The sequence below is a fragment of the Dasypus novemcinctus genome, chromosome 17 (genome assembly GCF_030445035.2).
Source record: "Dasypus novemcinctus isolate mDasNov1 chromosome 17, mDasNov1.1.hap2, whole genome shotgun sequence".
Lineage (NCBI taxonomy): Eukaryota > Metazoa > Chordata > Mammalia > Cingulata > Dasypodidae > Dasypus > Dasypus novemcinctus.
Genome location: NC_080689.1, coordinates 31,439,022 through 31,457,383, shown reverse-complemented (window position 1 = coordinate 31,457,383; position 18,362 = coordinate 31,439,022). Strand labels below are relative to the sequence as shown.

The window sequence follows — 18,362 nt, the reverse complement described above, 5'->3', positions numbered from 1 at the left end:
GGTGATTTGCTGTTGGGGTTACAGGACCAGGAAGAACAATAAGAAAATTCTGAAAATTCTAAGCTCCAATATTTAATGGGCAAAAGGTGTTCTGGATTTTATTTCATCACTTATTTTCTACCTCAAGCCTGCCGTGCTCTAGGAAAGGGTAAGGGTGCTCCTGCTCATTCACATGGTAAGCAGGCAGGGAGACCTGGGGAAGGAGAAAGCGTTTGAAATAGCACATGGTATTTGCTTGGCCGATGTGAGGGGAGGCTTTTCCAAGTTTAAAGGGCAGCTGGTAAGGCTACTCATGGGCAGGAGTGGAGGAAGCAGGGGACTGAGTAAGCAATTTGGTACCACACTTTTTTGTGGTCATGATCAAGAGGCATGAAGTTAGAGTTGTGGGAAAGGAGGGCAGAGAAAAAACAATGGTAATTATGTAATTGTGCATGAGCATGACATATCTTATAGGAACAAGGAGGTCAGCAGTTTGTAAACTCTTGGTCCTCATGGCATCCTCATCCAGAGAGATGAGGGAAGGAGGGTAATATTATTTCAATTTTACAGCTGAAAACCTAGATATGTTGGGAGAGATGAGTGTCTGTGTTCTACCTAGTAAAGAAAGTAAAAATTAAAGCCAATAGGCTTTTGTTTTTGTTTTTAATCTATGATGTTGGGAGGATAGAGAAGAGCTGGAAAATACCATCTTGATGTTAAATTGAAATGGTACATTTGATTGAGAAATGGTGAGCAGATTTCAGCAAAGGTTAATTTTTAAAAGTTATCCACAGGTTGAAAAAAGTGATGGGAGGTGGCAGTAATGAAGACAAGGGGCTGAACATGTTGAGAGGACTATTAACTGTGAGCAAACAAAAAGTAGATACAGTATGGGAAGTACAATTGATGCACAAATGTGTGATGTAAAGCAAGCTTTTGGGCCTCCTTAAGATGGCTTATAGTTGACATACTGATCATAATAATTGTCACAATCACCCTTTATCCGGTAAACAATACTTTTTTTTTTAAAGATTTCTTTCTTTCTTTCTTTTCTTTCTTTTCTTTCTTTCCCCTTCCCCCCACCCACCCTGGTTGTCTGTTCTCTGTCTATTTACTGCGTCTTCTTTGTCCACTTCTGTTGTCAGCAGCATGGGAATCTGTGGTTCTTTTTGTTGCATCATCTTGTTGTGTCAGCTCTCCATGTGTGCAGTACCATTCCTGGGCAGGCTGCACTTTCTTTCGCGCTGGGCGGCTCTCCTTATGGGGCACACTCCTTGCGGGTGGGGCTCCCCTATGCGGGGGACACCCTTGCATGGCACGGCACTCCTTGGGCGCATCAGCACTGTGCATGGGCCAGCTCCACACGGGTCAAGGAGGCCCGGGGTTTGAACCGCAGACCTCCCATGTGGTAGATGGACGCCCCAACCACTGGGCCAAGTCCGCTGCCTGGTAAACAATACTTTTAAAAATAATCTGCAGTGGAGAAAGTTTTAAGAAATTATCTAACTTTTGCCTAAGATTTGGTCTGTGGTATCCCCTCTCCAAAGAAGCAGAGAGACAGGAAAAGTGCGAGCACTAGAAAAGCAATACGACAGGTCCTTACTGTCTGCTCAGACGTCCCAGTGTCTCAGTGTCACTTGAGAATTGTTCCTTTCTGCCACAGTTAACAAAGCCTTCTATCTTCTCATTGCTATTCTTAACTAGCATCTGATGCTAGTTTTTAAATATTTTTATTTTTAAGGAATTAAAAGAAATCAAAATGTAGTTCTGAATTGGAGCAACTAATTAATGCTGGCTCACAATACCAGTTGGTAGTCTAAAGTCAATATATATTAATAATTCACCCAGAAGGGGTTTTAATAGATGAGGAGCTCTGTAATCAGAGAATTCAAAACATGGCCCAGAAATAATACTGAATACAATATTACAATACTGAATATTGTTGACTTGAATGTAGGAAATCTTGTCTTCTTTAGATGGTAACTTCATTGGGATCCTTGATGGTTCATCTCTCAGACTAAATTTCTTTGAATATGAAGAAGCATTGTGCATAAACTTACACTTTCTCATATGTATGCCAACACTGTGTTTTGTTTTGCTTTGTTTTGTTTTTTAAAGATTTATTATTCTTTTTTTAAATTTATTGAAATATATCACTCATACATAAACATACATAAACAATAAGTGTGTAATAGTTGTAGACTTACAAAACAAACATATATAACAAAAAGATTTATTTTTCATTTATTTCTCCCACCCCCCAGGTTTTCTGCTCTCTGTATCCATTTGCTGTGTGCTCTTCTGTGTCCACTTGTATTCCCGGTGTCAGTAGATGAATGAGTCAGGAACTTCTTAAGGATATATACTTACATGCTTGAGGGACGAAACGGGGTCCCTGTTGCGGGACGAGTGGGGTCCCGTTGTGAGACGAGCGGGGTCCCTGTTAAGGGACGAGTGGGGTCCCGTTGTGGGACGAGAGGGGTCCCTGGCGTGGGGAAGAAAGCCTCATATGGCCGCTGAGGCTTCCCTCGGGGGCTCCAAAGGCGTGGAGGGCGCACGACCCAGGAAGAAGTCGCGGAGACAGGCTGATGGCACAAGTCTGGTCTATTGTGGAAGGGGATGCAGATTTATAGGATTGGGGAGTGGTGTGGCGGGTTCTGATTGGCTAGGGCAAATGCTGTTTCCATATAAGGCGATGTTCTGGCATTGGGCTAGTGATTGGCCAGTAGAGTATGTGCTAACTCTTGATAGGCTGAAGCTGTTGCTAAGCTGATAGGTGGTTGTAAGCTGTTGCTGGGCAAACAGCGTACTAAGAGATTAGGTTTAAGGGAGGGGGGAGGGGAAGTGAGAGCTGGGCTAGGCGGGAGATAGGAAGGGGGAGGGCGGTGCCGGCTAGCCGTTAGCAGCAAAGGCCTAGTCAGGCGTGGTCACCTTGTCTAGGCCCAGTGGGCAGAGGCGGTGTCACCTCTTGCTGCACTGTTTGCCACTGAGGCAAGCCAGGTGCCCCTCCTCCCACACATGCTACCCTAATTGTCACCTCCAAAAAATAGATACAATACATGGTATCATGACATGGTCTAGAAAACCTAGAGCAGTGGTTCTTGATTGGGGGCCATTTGGCAAAATCTGGAGATATTATTTGTTGTCACACTGGTGAGGGGTGAGTGGGGAGTAGGTGCTCCTGGCATCTAGCAGGTAGAGACCAGAAATTCTGCTAAACATCCTACAATACACAGGAGAGCAGTCCTCCACAGCAAAGAATTATCTGGCTCTGAATGTCAGTAGTGCTGAGGTTGAGAAATGCTGCTGTAGGCTAATACATTGGAGTTAGGAAAAGTCCATTTTAATAGTTCTCCTGGGCCTTCAAGTCTACCACATTATGGAAACAGTCTGTTTATATAATACCAGGAAAATGAATCCCACGATCGCGACTACTCTCCCATCCTCAGGGGCTATGTCTGACTTCCACAAGGTTTAATGGCCCTCGTCCACAAACTCAGGAGCCAAGGTTCCCCTCTTGGTGGTTACCTTGCTTGCTTCCATGTGATGCTAAGCTGAACTCAGCCTTTGCCTCTTTTCTTCCAATGATAAAATGGCCACTAATTGCCAGAGATAAAAGAGTCCCTCTGGATCAAGTGAGAAATTGCCCTCTCTCTCCCCTGCCCACTTGAAAGGTTTCTGAGGGAACTCCTTTTTTGTGATAGCCGGGGTTCCGCCTCTTATAGAGACATGCCGTATTCTACAGAGTCCACCATTGATTTCAAGAAGATTAGGACTACCTACTATCCTGCCTTTTTTTTTTTTAATCAAGAAGCTGTAGAATTTTAAATGCCATGTACGCATATTCATAACACCTTTCAAGTAAGATTGTATACAATGTAGGACTATAGGCTTTACTATATAAATATCTAGATAGCCATTTTGTGAAACACGAGAAAGACACTTTGCTTTCTTTGAGTAAAATGAAAAACTGACCAAATTCTCTTAGGAAATGACCTGAGTAGAAACTAAAGTATTTATTAAAATATTACCTCATTTGGGCCATCCGGGAAATACACAGGAAAATAAGAATGTGCTTACTTAGCCTGTTTTAAAGAGTTTGCCTCTCAGAGACAAGACAAAGAAACTGAAAATTTTATCTCTGGATATGTGAATTTACAGAGCATGCTCATTTGGAAAGTATCAATGTTAAACCTCTTGAGAGTCATAACTAATAGAGGTAGTACCTTCAGGGTTCACCACATTGTTCTTCTGAGAAAATAAATGGCACAACTTACTCTTAGATGTAAGTCACAAATGGAGAAAATTTATCTCTTGGAAAAAAGTACAAAATAATATATGTATACTTCTCAAAGCACCTGAGATAGTCGTTAATTTATTATGGCCATACACTTGGTCATTGTTAGGGGCTTTGTTAAAGTGATTAGTCAGAAAGCACAGTTTCTGGAAAATTCATCAGAAACCACACACAAAAAAATACTGCTAAGGAACAATACTACAATAGATAGTGCCAGCAAAAACACCTGCAAAAAAACAAAACACCAACCAAAAGCAGGTAGCACAGAGGAGTAAGAAAGCTACTAATAACACAGAACCAGGAGAATGTAGATATCCCAGATGGCCGGAGAAGGGTGAGGTGAGTCTCCTTTCTACATCATTACTGAGAAGTGCCATACCGTGCACAGTAAAATTAAAACCACACAAGGGCATACTGTCCATTAAGAAGAACTAATTTGTTATCTTTTAGACGTCATAATGACCTTATGAAATGAGTTGTATTGTTCACTCCATTTTATAGATAAGGACATTAACGCCCAAGCCAAATAATTTTCCTAAGGTCCCCAATTAGGAGGTTTTACTTATAAATCCTGTGCTTTTACACTAGACCATAGTTTCTCATCTTCAGCGCTATTGATATTTGGGGACCAGTAATTCTTTGTTGTGAGGGGTTGTCCTGTGCATTGTAGAATGTTTAGCAGCCCACTGCCTCTACCCACTAGATGCCGGTAGCTCTCCCTTTCAATTGGGACAACCAAAAATATTTCCAGACATTGCCAGATGTTCCCTGGAGGCACAGTCACCCCCAGTTTAGAGTCATTGGTTTAAAGTTTATCAGTGTGAGTCTACTGGGGGCCAAGAGGAATTCTTGGGTCTCGTTGCAGTCCTTTCCAATATTTGGCCAAGAGGACTTGTTTCTGGAAAAAACCCATAATAGCTGCTCTCAGAACTTTCCTAAACAGTGGTCCTCATGGCCTTCCTTTTTACAAAATAAAAGAAAGGGCAAGACCAAGATGGATTATGAGTGGATGGGTAGATTGTTATTAGAGAGAGAGATCATAATTTCATTTAGCCATTCACTCAACAAATATCCCTAACAGTTCTTGGGAGGATGGTGGAAAGTTTCATAGAAGCACAGTTGTTTGAGCTGAAGCAGGTTTAGAGGGAAGATTATAAAGACTGAGTTTTCTCAAGATGAGCTGAGGGCAGTGATGGATTCATGTAAATGATATGGCATGTAAGCAGGCTGGGAGCAGCAGGCTGGTGGCGCATGCCACAAACATATTCCAGTCTCAAGGACTTGTATTCATTAGTCATCTTACTTTGTATACTGACCCAATTGCGAGCAGCCTTGGTGTTTACTTTTGCTATTGAATTAACCGTTGCCTTGAAAGTACTGTTTATTTCAGCCCACATGGTAATTGCCTTAAATTTAAAACCAAATCAACATACTTTTGCACTCCAGCAAAGTTCTGTAGGAGATAAAACGACATGGTTTACATAAAAAGATAAATAGCAATCAAGGCAAAATATCTTAGGTGCCAAATGAGTGGCTCAGATAATAAATACTTCAGGATGAGAGGATGGAGAGAATGCCCTGACCTGGAATTGTCAGGGGAAACTTCACAGAGGTAGTTGGTGAGCTGAATCTTAAAGATGAGTAGAAATAATATGAAATCATTATAATAGAGGGGAGACCTCACTTTTATTAATTTGCCCAGCATCCCAGTTAAAAAAAAAGTCTTAGATTATTATTTTAATGTCATCAAATCTCATTATTTTTGAATATATCTAATAACAGATATAAAAGCCACTTAGCAGCTCATTCATGATGATTGTCCAAAGTTCATTGTCACCTCAACCAAGAAAACTCGTAAAGGGTTTTTTGATTATTCTCAGGGGTCAGAGGAGGCTCATAAGGATTAATTTTCCTGACCCTTTGCTTCTATTAGACCTCACAGAATCACCATTCCCCAGACAAAGGTACCCTTAGGAAACTGGGCTCAAGATTTGGAGAGATCTTACCAAGGCCTGTCTGTAGGACTTTTGGTATTGCACATACTCAGCAGGATTGGGGGGCGGGGACACAATTATCCATGAAGTACAGGCTAGGGAAACGAATTTGGCTCAACTGATAGAGCGTCCGCCTACCGTATGGGAGGTCCAAGGTTCAAACCCAGAGCCTCCTGACCTGTGTGGTGAAGCTGGCCCATGCACAGTGCTGATGCACACAAGGAGTGCCATGCCACGCAGGGGTGTCCCCCCTGTAGGGAAGCCCCACACTTAAGGAGTGCACCCCATAAGGAGAGCCGCCTCACACGGAAAAAGTGCAACCAGCCCAGGAGTAGCACTGCACACTTGGAGCGCTGACATAGCGAGACGACGCAACAAAAGGAGACACAGATTCCCGGTGCCGCTGACAAGAATACAAGCGAACACAGAAGAACGCATAGCAAATGGACACAGACAGCAGACAAGAAGGGGAGAGGGGAAAGAAATAAATAAAAAATAAATCTTTAAAAAAAAATAGTAAGGTACAAGCTACTGAGGCTCTTGTTTCTTAGACACTGCCTAGTCGAGGCCACAAATCCCAGCTACCGCATAGACTTTTCAATTCCACATTAAATGGATTCAGCAGATGTTCCTGGACCTTGCTGCTGGAGGTGTCAAGTGGCAAATGAACAAACAAACGGGGGGTGGGGGAAGGGCCCCGGGGGAACCACCCAAATCCCCATTCTAGGGGCTTACTGAATCATTTTTTCCCTCCTCCATGTGAAAACATAAACAGTTGCTTTATAAACAGTTGTCACTCTTTGACTTTTAAAGATTCACAGTCTTTTCTTTTTGTTTACTTTGATGACCTTTGAAATAAGCTGCAACCCAAAGAGTGAGAAAAAAAAAGATTTCCATCATCATTTTTCAAAAAGAGGAGTCTGTCTGTTACCACAGTGTGCTGGAAGCCAGCAGAATCCTGAGGCTGCCTCCCTCCGAGGCCTAGGTTTGCAGGGCCTTTAGGTGCAATTCTTAAGTCCGATTTTTCCAAATGCTCTCACTGGGCAGCTCAGAGTAATGTGTATTACCAGACTGAAGACCATATGCTGAAAGCCCAACAGTTTTCTGTGGGTCACACTCTTTTTACAGGGCAAATTTTATAACTGCTGTAAAATCAAAATGCAAATTAATGTAATAACTTTACCTTTTTTTTTTTTTGCCTTGTTTGCTAAAGAGGCAACACTGTAGCTGTTCCTACAGCTCCTAAAAGAAAGCTGTTCCCCAGCTCCCCTTGTGGAAAGCTTCCTCTCTCCTCAGTGGGTTTCTCCTCTGATCTGCTCTTCCAACCACACTGGGCACAGAACTGAAAACTCAAAGGAGACCAGGGATGAGCCTTGGAAGAGTCATAAAATCTTCCCTGTAATGATGCTTTGAAAGGTTCCTTTTCTTTGGTTTCAATTTCGAGGTGAAAAATACCATACAGCCATATTTCCCTGTAATTAGTATACAGATTTTCATATTGAGTATGGAGTTAGGGAATACATGATAAAAAGAATATGTTTTTAGGTTTTATTGTTTCTCATTCCAAAAAGTAATACATTTTCCTTTGTGGTGTTAGAGCAGTTCTGTATCTTGATTGTGGTGGTAGTTACACAAATCCATATATGGGATAAAATTGTGTAGAATGATTTATACACACACAGAAATGAGTGCATGTTAAAAATGGTGAAAACTGAGTAAGGTCTATAGTGTATTTAAGAGTAATATACCAATATCAGTTTCCTGGTCTTGCTATTGTATTACAGTTAAATAAGATGTTGTCATTGGAAGAAGCTAGGTCAAAGGTACATGGGACTGTAACTACTAATTTTGCAACTTCCTATGAATCCATAATTATTTCAAGATAAAAAGTAAAGAAAAATACCTTTTTATTGTAAAACTTTGTAAATCACAGAAATATGCAACATAAAGTGTTGACAGTAAAAATGGAATCACTGTTATTGCAACTTGCTTGTTTCACTGACCAGTATGTCTTGTGGACTTTTCCATGTCAATCCATATACATCTATGACATTTTTTTTTAAAGATTTTATTTTTTATTTATTTCTCTCCTCTTACTACCGCCCCCCTGGCCAGTTGTCTGTTCTCTGGGTCCATTTTGCTGCGTGTTCTTGTTTTTTTGGTCTGCTTCTGTTGTTGTCAGCAGCACAGGAATCTGTGTTTCTTTTTGTTGCATCATCTTGTGTGTCAGCTCTCCATGTGTGCGGCACCATTCCTGGGCAGGCTGCACTTTCTTTCGCACTGGGTGGCTCTCCTTACGGGGCGCACTCCTTGCGCGTGGGGCTCCCCTACATGGGGGACACCCCTGCGTGGCACGGCACTCCTTGCGCGCATCAGCGCTGCACATGGGCCAGCTCCACACGGGTCAAGAAGGCCTGGGGTTTGAACTGCGGACCTCCCATGTGGTAGACGGACGCCCTATCCACTGGGCCAAGTCTGCTTTCCAACATCCTTTTCTAATTGCTGAACAGTATGCTGACAAGATACCATGATTTTTCAACTGGCCCTGTATTGGTTGTTTTTAAAATTTCTTGTTAAAATCAGTGGTGCTAAAGATCATCCTTCAGCATCTGTGTCTTTGCTCGCACCTTTAAGTGTTTAAGATAAATTCGTAGAAGTGGATATCACAAGATTGAAGAAAGTACATATTTTCAATTTTGATAGCAACTGCTGGACTTCCAGGTTGCTGCTTTGCCCACCTCCAGGGGACACCATTCATGTTGAATACATTGTGGGTGCAACAACATGGTCCCTTGCCCATCAAAAAGATTGTAACAATTTACAGTTCCCCCAGTGATGAGTGAGAATCTGTTTCCTTACCCTGGGTCTTATCTTTAAAACAAAAACAAACGTCTGTGCCAAATAAATGGGTCTTAATTGCACTTTAAAAAATACTAATGAAATTAAACATTTTTCACATGTCTATTGACTATATTTCATCTGTGAATTGCTTGTTTATATTCTTTGCTAAATATTTGTAGTTACCAAAAGTGTGTGCCAAAGCACTGTGGGATATTTTAAATTTTCAGCAGAAGCAGAGTTATACTTGCCAGCTGTTGGACATCATGTGGACTACTAGCACAATATGATTTAGTTTCAATATTAGATCCCACTGCATTCTTTTGATGATGCTATATCTTTGAGAAGTTTATTTGGTGGTAGTTGTGATAAAAAAGCAAGTGCCATAGGAAAATCAAAGAGGAACAGGAATGAGGGTGGTGAAGCCAGTGATTCTAAGGCTTAAGAGATTGTGCGGTATCCAATAGGCAATATACATCCCATTAATAAGTAACTGTGGTTAAGAATGAAATAGGGAAACGGACTTGGCCCAGTGGTTAGGGCGTCCGTCTACCACATGGGATGTCCGCGGTTCAAACCCCGGGCCTCCTTGACCGGTGTGCAACTGGCCCATGAGCAGTGCTGATACGCGCAAGGAGTGCCACCCCATGCAGGGGTGTCCCCCGCGTAGGGGAGCCCCATGCGCAAGGAGTGCACCCGTAAGGAGAGCCGCCCAGCGGGAAAGAAAGTGCAGCCTGCCCAGGAATGGGACCGCCCACATTTCCCGTGCCGCTGACGACAACAGAAGCGGACAAAGAAACAAGACAACAAGACGCAGCAAAAATAGACACAGAGAACAGACAACGGGGGGGGGGGGGGGGGGGAATTAAATAAAAATATTATTTTTCTTTCAATGTAGTGTATTATTTTTTCAAACAGCTGAGTTGTTAGGACATTAAATAATTATTAGATTGTTTGGATCTAACTACTTAATAAATGAAACACCTTTGTATTTCTTTTGGCCTAGGTTTACCATGAAAAAATTACTGAGATAATAAGGATGTGTTGAATCAAAAAAGTTTGGGAATCTTATTTAATTACTTCCATTTTTGTTATTGATTTCCACCTGTTTTATATTGCAGATATATTAGCAATTATTTTATTCCTGGTTTGCCTTTTTAATGATTAATTGTTTTGATTGTCTTTTGATTGTTCATGGTAGTTTTTAAGAATCAGTGGTTTTTCAGTTTTTATGTTGGCATATTTCATTCATGGCTTCCTATTTTTTCTTAGAAAGCCTGTCTTTACCTCTACTTTAAAAAATTATTTTCCCATTTTCTTCTAGTATTTTTATAGTTTCAGTTTTTACAATTGAGTCTTTTCTCTAGTCAAAATTTATTTCAGTACAAAGATTGTGGTTGGAATCCAACTATATTATTTCCCAAATGATGAGTTGGTCACCTTAATACCAGTTATTGAATAAATCAGCCTTTCCACTACTGTTTAAATACTGTTTTTACCATCTACTCAGTTTCCATTGAGGTTATTTCTAGATGCTCTATTCTCTCTCTTACAGCACTTATTTTTTTTTAACCTCTTTTTGCAGTTATTTAAGTACATATTTTATTTCTGCACTAGATTGTAAGGTCTTCCTATATTGATTTAATCTTTATGTACTGAGCACTTAATGTTTTCTCTTTCCTTTCTCCTTCTCTAAATCTCTTTTCTTTTCTTTCCCATTATGGAAAAATTTAAATATATGCAAATATAGACACAATAATATAATGAACCCCCATGTACTCATCCCTCAGCTTCAACAGTTGCCAATTCATGACTAATCTTGTTTCCCTTATATCCTTACTAACTTCCCTCTCCTATATTGCTTTGAAATTAACTAAGTCTTGACTGAATAATATGTTCTGCTTCACCAAAGAATTCCTTATTAATCTCAGTACTGTCTTTAAGTAAACTCAGTAGTTAAAGGTCTAGCTAAATAGAAAAGATAAATTAGCAAGTATAGTAAAGCTGCTCCTAAATAATTTAAATTAGGATTTATTTTACAAATAAATAATTTGTACTTCTTAACATTTTATACTTAACTTTTCAGAAATATATCTTTGTCATAAAGTATAGGAACTCTTTAGTTAGGACAGATATTTTGTCAGTGTTTAGTAAAATATTAATTCTTTACATCCAAGCCTAAGGTAAAATTTATTGCCTTTGACATCACTTTCTAAACCCTCCCCTTACCTTACAGCTCTGGGACTCTCGACAATTCTTCTGGGTGACAAACTCCTAATTGCACTGTAAAATTTCAAACACCAAGCCAGAGATAATTTGAGACAAATATATACGAACTCTCTTGTTAGTATGTGTATTTCCACACAACCCCTTTGTGTGTGGAGAGTTTAGACGGTTTAGAGAGTTTGGAGTTTGGCACCCAAGCTGCAGGTTTGCTCCTGCTACCCCTGACAAGGGAGACATAATGGAATTCCAAATCAATAAACGCTGTTTATTGTGCTCCTTTCTGTATGCCAAACAGAGCTACATATACTTGGGGCCGTAGGGGCTATAAAGAAGAACACAGTCCTTTCCTTCAAAGAGCTACACTCAGGAAAGGACATTATAGATTGTTAACCATGATGACAGTATTAAAGTAAAAAGAGTAAATTAAGTGAGCTGTTGGGGCACTGAGTAGGAAAAGAGTTGAGTCCTACAGCAAGGATGAAAGATGCTTGATAAAAGCTGAGAAAGGGTTTATGGAGTAGATAGTGTTTAAGCTGGGCCTTATAATTTGACTGGAATTTCAGTAGGCGGAGTTGGGAGAGGGTGGGGGCAAAAATGGACATCCTGGATAGAAGAGCATTTCTAAGCTGTCAGGAATGGAAATCATCCCCTGGGGGAAGTGGAGGAAACAGGAGGTAAAACTAGAGAGGTAGATTAGGCCTTCGGACCCAGCAAATTCCAGAGGCTGGAAGTCATTGAAAGATTTTGAACTTGGTGATATGATCAGGGCTTGGCTTAAAGAAAATTTCTCTGACATCCATGTGTAAAAATAAGCTTATGAAGCAGAGACCAGTCAATTAAGTTGTTCTCATTGCTGAGGGGTAAGGTCTTTTGGTTTCTGAACTAGAACAGTTGGGAGTGTTAGTAGAAAGGAAAGAATGAATTTGAAACTCAAAATGAATATCCAGTTTCCCATAGACCTTGTGCTTTTGTACATATTAAAATATATTTTAACCTGCTCTTTACATATATATATATTCATGGCCTGTTTCCTGTGATTCTCTTCCCCAAGCCCGAGTCAGCTAGGAAGTAATTACCCATCATAATTAGCATCCTTTTCCTGGCAGCAACAATACAACAATAACGGAAAAGGTTATCTCTTTTGGGGAGCTTACCCATACCTTCCTAAGGATGTGTTCTCATCTCATAAACAAGTTGAGGTTTCAGGGAGCAACCACCCGAAATGCTTCCTAACCTGCCCACCAGTGGAGGGTTAGATTGGTGGGCAACCTTGGGTGACACATGCCCACCAAGCCTTTTTCTTCTAAGGAATAACCAGGGTGAGGAACTCACAGTCACAGGGTCATGCCTTTTGCCCATACCAGTCCTCTAAGGCTGGTAACACTTGGGTTGTCAACAAAAAAGAATATATTGAGCTCTCTGTACAGTTGACGTAGACAGGTACATATATCCAACAAGTACCAGAGGGGTGCTCCTGAGATGCCTGTGTCCTAGTTGTGAATAAGATTCATATGCCTTGAAACAGGAAACAATGAAACCCAAAACCATATGGTGATGTTTAGAAATGACTTTTAAGTTAGAGAACTCTTGTGTCTCTCGCTTTCTCACCTCCTGCTTCATACATACAAACACAACTGCTCTTTAAATAATTTTTGCTGTATCCGTTTCCCAGCAGTTACACAATTAGGCATGTTTCTGTGAATTAGAAAGTTTGGATTCCTCTCTTAGCCTTCCCCCTACTCACCCCTCTTCCAATCTGACTTAAAGCCATAAAATACTTCTGCCTGCCTGCCTTTAGTTCTGTTTGTATGAAGTAAGTCGGCAGGATAAATATTCACATTCCCAACTGCAGGCTGGAACAATGTTTGCCTGTTCTGCCCAGTGAGACGAGAAAAAAGGGGGCCTGACATCACCCTATACTGTACATTCCTGGCATAGATCATTTATTTAAGTCCCTGAAAAAATACAGATGTTTTACCAGCCGAAATAAAATCCTGTGTAAACACAAAGCTTGGAAAAATGTGGCACTAACTTAGCTGTGGGGGTTGGACCAACACAGGGAGAAGGCCAGGCAAAATGGCAGATACAGAGGTTTTCTGCCTGGGTCAGAATTGCTCGCTCACAGTCTACGTGCTGCAAAAGAAAACCTAGAGTTTGTTTTTAAGAAAATACAGTGGCAAAAGTGGATGGCTTGGTTGCTCTTTAGACTTTGGATTGTTAATGATTACGATACATCCACCCCGTTTCTATCTGACCTTTAAAATGCACATCTCTCTTCCTGGAGTTGTCCTTTTTCATGGCCTGCCTAACCTGGTTCTGTTATTGCTGGAGTCTGCTGGTTTCTGGAGCTCAGCTGCTGTTGATTTTATAAGGGAGAAAATTGCCTGGAAGCCATGCTTGGTGAAGAGGAAAACCCATCTCAGCGTTGCATTCCCAAACAGCCATATATCATCTTGATCTTGTCTAACACAAGTCACTGTTTTAGTTCAGCGGCATAAACCAGGCGTTTTACTGGTACGGTCCAAGCTTTTTTCAGGCATCTGCCTCCTGACTCTTTTCAGGCCTGTGGCATTTATTCAAAGAGCATTACATTTGTTCTGCGGAGTGGCTTTTAAGAGTCTAAGCTGCCGAAAATGGACCCCGTGCTTCACACAGATGCCTGGGGCTCCCCTGAGTCTGTCTGGGTTTAGAGTGGGGAGGGGGAGAGGGGCAGAGGGTAACTGCTTCCAGGTTCTCCAGACTTTGCTCAGATCCTCATGGAGTTTCATGAAGGCTTACCCCTCAGGGGCAAGAAGTCCAGCTGACTCCCTGGCACCCTCCTGCAGTGCGTTCCCTGCTCCCTCTCTTATCTCTCAGCTACTTCTGTGACCACCCCCTCCTCTGGGCAGGACTTTCAGCCCTTCCATCTCTGCAGGCCCAGGCCTGTGATAGTTGGTGGTACGCCTGGTTGGTGGTGGGCTTTTGGTCTTCTGACTGGGTCACAACTATTTAAATTAACAAAGCCATCTCCTGTTTCTTTTGCTGATGACACCAGATCCTCAAAATCCACCTCTAACCTTTCTCAGAGGGCCTCCTATAGCTAAGGGTAACCATATGTCCTGGTTTGCCCCAGTGCAATTATTAATAGTGCCTTCCTTCATTCTCAATAGAGTTCCTGGTCTGGACGATAAATTACCTGTCTCCCTAACTAGATCTACCATCACATGGGTATTCCCAACTAAACTCATTAAGTTCCCCTCCCTCATATGCAAACCTGTTTCTTATTCTCTTAGGGTTTCTGTCTTGAAGGCTGGCCCTCATTCACTAGCTGCCTGAGTTGAAAGTCTTCTCTGGGCCTCAACTCCAGGTCTAACGCAGTCGCCAAGCCCTGCCTCTTCAGCCCCCAGAGTGCTGCCTCTCAAGTGTGGCCTCTCCTTTCCCCTCTCCACTTCACTGCTGCTATAGTTTAGACCGGGGGATAGTAGGAGGGGAAGTTTACAAAATCAGAGAACTCCCAGTGCCAGGCAGGTGGGACAGTGAAGAGGGACGAGTTTCATTATGCGGCCCTCTTGGTCTGTCCTTTGTTTCCCAACTTTGATGGATAAGTGGGGTCAGTAAATATTTTGTTTGACTCTTCTCTGTAACAATTACAACAAAAAAAACACAGAAGGACGGTAATAAATGGCCTTGACACTCCACCTCAGTGAGCATGAGTGGTAAGAATAGTGGGACTGGGGGTGCAGCAGGACGTGCATTTCCCATCCCGGCCCCGCTCTCCTCGGCCACATCCAGGTTACTCTTGCCAGGCAGGAAAGTAGGCCCACAATTGCCAGATCTTTCAGGTTTTTCAGAAGAAGTTAGAAAGCTGAAATGATTTCCATTAGCCATCTCCCAATTCATAAATGCTGGTTTAAAAAACACTGTGTGGGCCATTTAAAACATCCTCAGCCACTCTTGACCCATCGGTTATCAGTTCTCAGCCTGTGATTTAGACCCTCACCAGCTCATGTCTAGACTATTGAAGTTGTCCTAGTTCTGCCACTCTAAATTGGCCTCCTCCTTGCCCCTGGACTTTTCTTTACAAATCACAAGACTGATCATATAAACTCACTATCTGAAGAGATCTTTGCTGTCTGTAGAATAAAGTACACGTTTATAATGTAGCTGAAGGGCGTTGAATAGTGGCGCCAATAAGTGTGCCCAAGTCCTAGCCCCTAAAACCTCTGAATGTAACCTTATTTGAGAAAAGGGGCTTCACAGATGTCATTTAGTTAAGGATGAGATCATCCTCGATTTGAGGCAGACCCTAAATCCAATGACTAGTGTGCCCTTTAAGAAAAAGGCAGAGAGAGATTCGAGACACAGAGACTTAGGGGAGACGGCCACGTGAGACCCATGTGAAGATGGAGGCAGAGAATGGCATGATGCTGCCACAAGCCAAGGATTGCCACAGCTACTATCAGCCAGAAGAGGCAAGGAAGGATTCGCCCCCAGAGTCCCCAGAAGGAACCTACTCTGCCAACACCGTGATTTTGAACTTTTGGCCTCCAGAACTGTGAGAAAATCAGTTACGGTTGTTTTAAGCCCGAAGTTTGTGGCAATTTGTTATGGCAGCCCTGGAAACTAATACAGTGGTATTCAAGATCTTTCTCAGTCCAAACCAGCCTTTCTTCCCATCTTGTCTCTTGTCACACTTCATAAACCCTGGCTGAGGAAATGGATGTGGCTCAACCAGTTGGGCTCCCATCTACCATATAGGAGGTCCAGAGTTCGATGCCCAGGGCCTCCTGGTGAGGGTAAGCTGGCCCACATGGAGTGCCTGCCCACACGGGAATGCAGCCACACACAGGAGTGCTGCCCTGTGTGGGAATGCCACCACATGTGGGAAACCCTCCCTGTGCAGGAGTGCAGGCCTATGTGGAGAGCTGGCACAGCAAAATGATGCAACAAGAGACACAGAGGAGAGAAAATAAGAAGACATGGCAGAATGGGGGAGCTGAGGTGGTGCAAGAGTAATCACCTCTCTCACACTCTGGAAGATCCTAAGATTGTTTCCCGAAGCCACCTAATGAGAATAAAGCAGACACAGAAGAACATACAGCGAATGGACACAGAGAGCAGACAATGGGGGGTAATGGGGTGTGGGGGGTTAGAAATAAGTAAAATAAATCTTTTTTAAAAAGCAAACAAACCCTGGCTGTGTTCTCATCACATAGAACTACTTGCTGTTCCTTGAGAAGTTCCAATATTTAAAAAATAATTTTATTGACATATAATTCACAAACCTTATAATTCACACATTTTAAGTATACAATTCAGTGTTTTTTAGTATCTTTTTTGCTTGTCTGCTCGTTTTTTGTTTTGTTTTGTTTTGTTTTCCTCATTGTCTGTTTTGTTTATGAGGCAGTGGGAACCAAACCCAGGACATCACATGTGGGAGGCAGGAGCTCAACTGCTTGAGCCACATCCACACTCTGAGAAGTCCCAATATTTTAATATCCTTTTTTAAAAAATCAGTTTCCGGGAAGCGGACTTGGCCCAGTGGATAGGGCATCGGTCTACCACATGGGAGGTCCACAGTTCAAACCCCAGGCTTCCTTGACCCATGTGGAGCTGGCCCATGCGCAGTGCTGATGTGTGCAGGGAGTGCCCTGACACGCAGGGGTGTCCCCGCATAGGGGAGCCCCACGTGCAAGGAGTGGGCCCTAAAAGAGAGCTGCCCAGTGTGAAAGAAAGTGCAGCCTGCCTAAGAATGGCGCCGCACACACGGAGAGCTGACACAGCAAGATGTCGCAACAAAAAGAGATGCAGATTCCCGTGCCACTGACAACAACAACAACAACAAAAAAGCAGACAAAAGAAGATGCAGCAAATCGACACAGAGAACAGACAACTGGGGCTGGGGGGGGCAGAGGGGAGAGAGATAAATAAATTTTAAAAATCTTAAAAAAAAAAAAAATCAGTTTCCTCTGCTTCCATACTATATTCTGGCAAGATTCTTTTCAAGGCCAAATACAAAAATCACCATTTCTACAAGGCCTTTTAAAACTATTTTTGGAATGGGGCCTGGAAGGGAGGGAACAGACCAAAACAAGGAAGAGAATGAACAGTTTTTTCATGTGCCTCGTATGTACCAAGTACTATATATATTCTTGAATCTCTCTACATTCCTGTAAGGTAGCAATATGCCTAGGTTACCATGAGCAAACAGAAGTTAAGTAACTTGCCCAGAGCTCCACAACTGGTAATTGGATTTACACCTTTTCCATCTGGCTCTAAAGTTTGTGCTCCTCCTACACTCTTTCCCATAGGGCTAGATTCTTAACAGTGTGTAGCACAACTGTGCAACATTATTAGACCTGCCTGCTTTCTTCCCCTGGATTAGGAATCCACTGCAGTGAGAAGCCTGGTGTTTTTCAGCTCTGGGTCTCTAGTCCTAACACAGGATTGGTACCTAGAGCCGCTCACAGAACCGTCATCAAAGTTAACTGGATTATGGGCATGTGTCCTAAAGGCAGCAAGTTAATATAAGATGAGGCCATCAAATACTGACATCAGTTCAATTCATCCTATGCTTATTGGTTTCTTACCATGCATATAACTTTGTAGAGGATGAGGTCAAGTATAAGAAGGAAAGCAATGGTAAGTTGCTGTGCAAGTTATGAATCATGACCAGGCAGAGGCAGAGAAGCTATAGAGTTTCAGTTTGTCTAGGACTAGAATGTAAGCTATGGGAAAGCAGGGACTCTGTCTCTTTGTTCTCTGCTGCAGCCCCCAGAACAGGGTCTGATAATAATAGTTAAGAAATATTTGTTCACTGAGCATTTGAATCCTACTGCTGAAATAGAGACATTTGGGATGCCAAAAATGACAACTAAACTTCCAGAGTTTGTGTGCATTCAGTTAATCATCCTCCTCAGTTCTGGCAGCTTCTGTTTCTCTGTATTATCCCAGATCTGGGCCGACCCACTCTCTTAGCCCAGAAGTTCTTCTGAATCTGAACTTTTGGAAAGGAGGGGGACGGAGAAGAGTTGCCTTGCTTCTACCAT

The 18,362-nt window shown here is 42.3% G+C and overlaps 1 protein-coding gene and 1 long non-coding RNA gene across 5 annotated transcripts in view; one reads left to right on the top strand and one right to left on the bottom strand.

Moving 5' to 3' along the window:
- Positions 1-2,428, bottom strand: part of LOC131273950 (uncharacterized) — a 38,108-nt gene extending 35,680 nt beyond the window's left edge. Inside the window, exon 1 of the long non-coding RNA XR_009181130.2 lies at positions 2,350-2,428. This is a non-coding gene — a long non-coding RNA (uncharacterized lncRNA). The remainder of the gene's footprint in view (positions 1-2,349) is intronic.
- The window catches only part of THADA (THADA armadillo repeat containing), a 383,919-nt gene that overhangs the window by 253,570 nt on the left and 111,987 nt on the right, over positions 1-18,362 (top strand). The gene's annotated exons all lie outside the window — the stretch shown is intronic.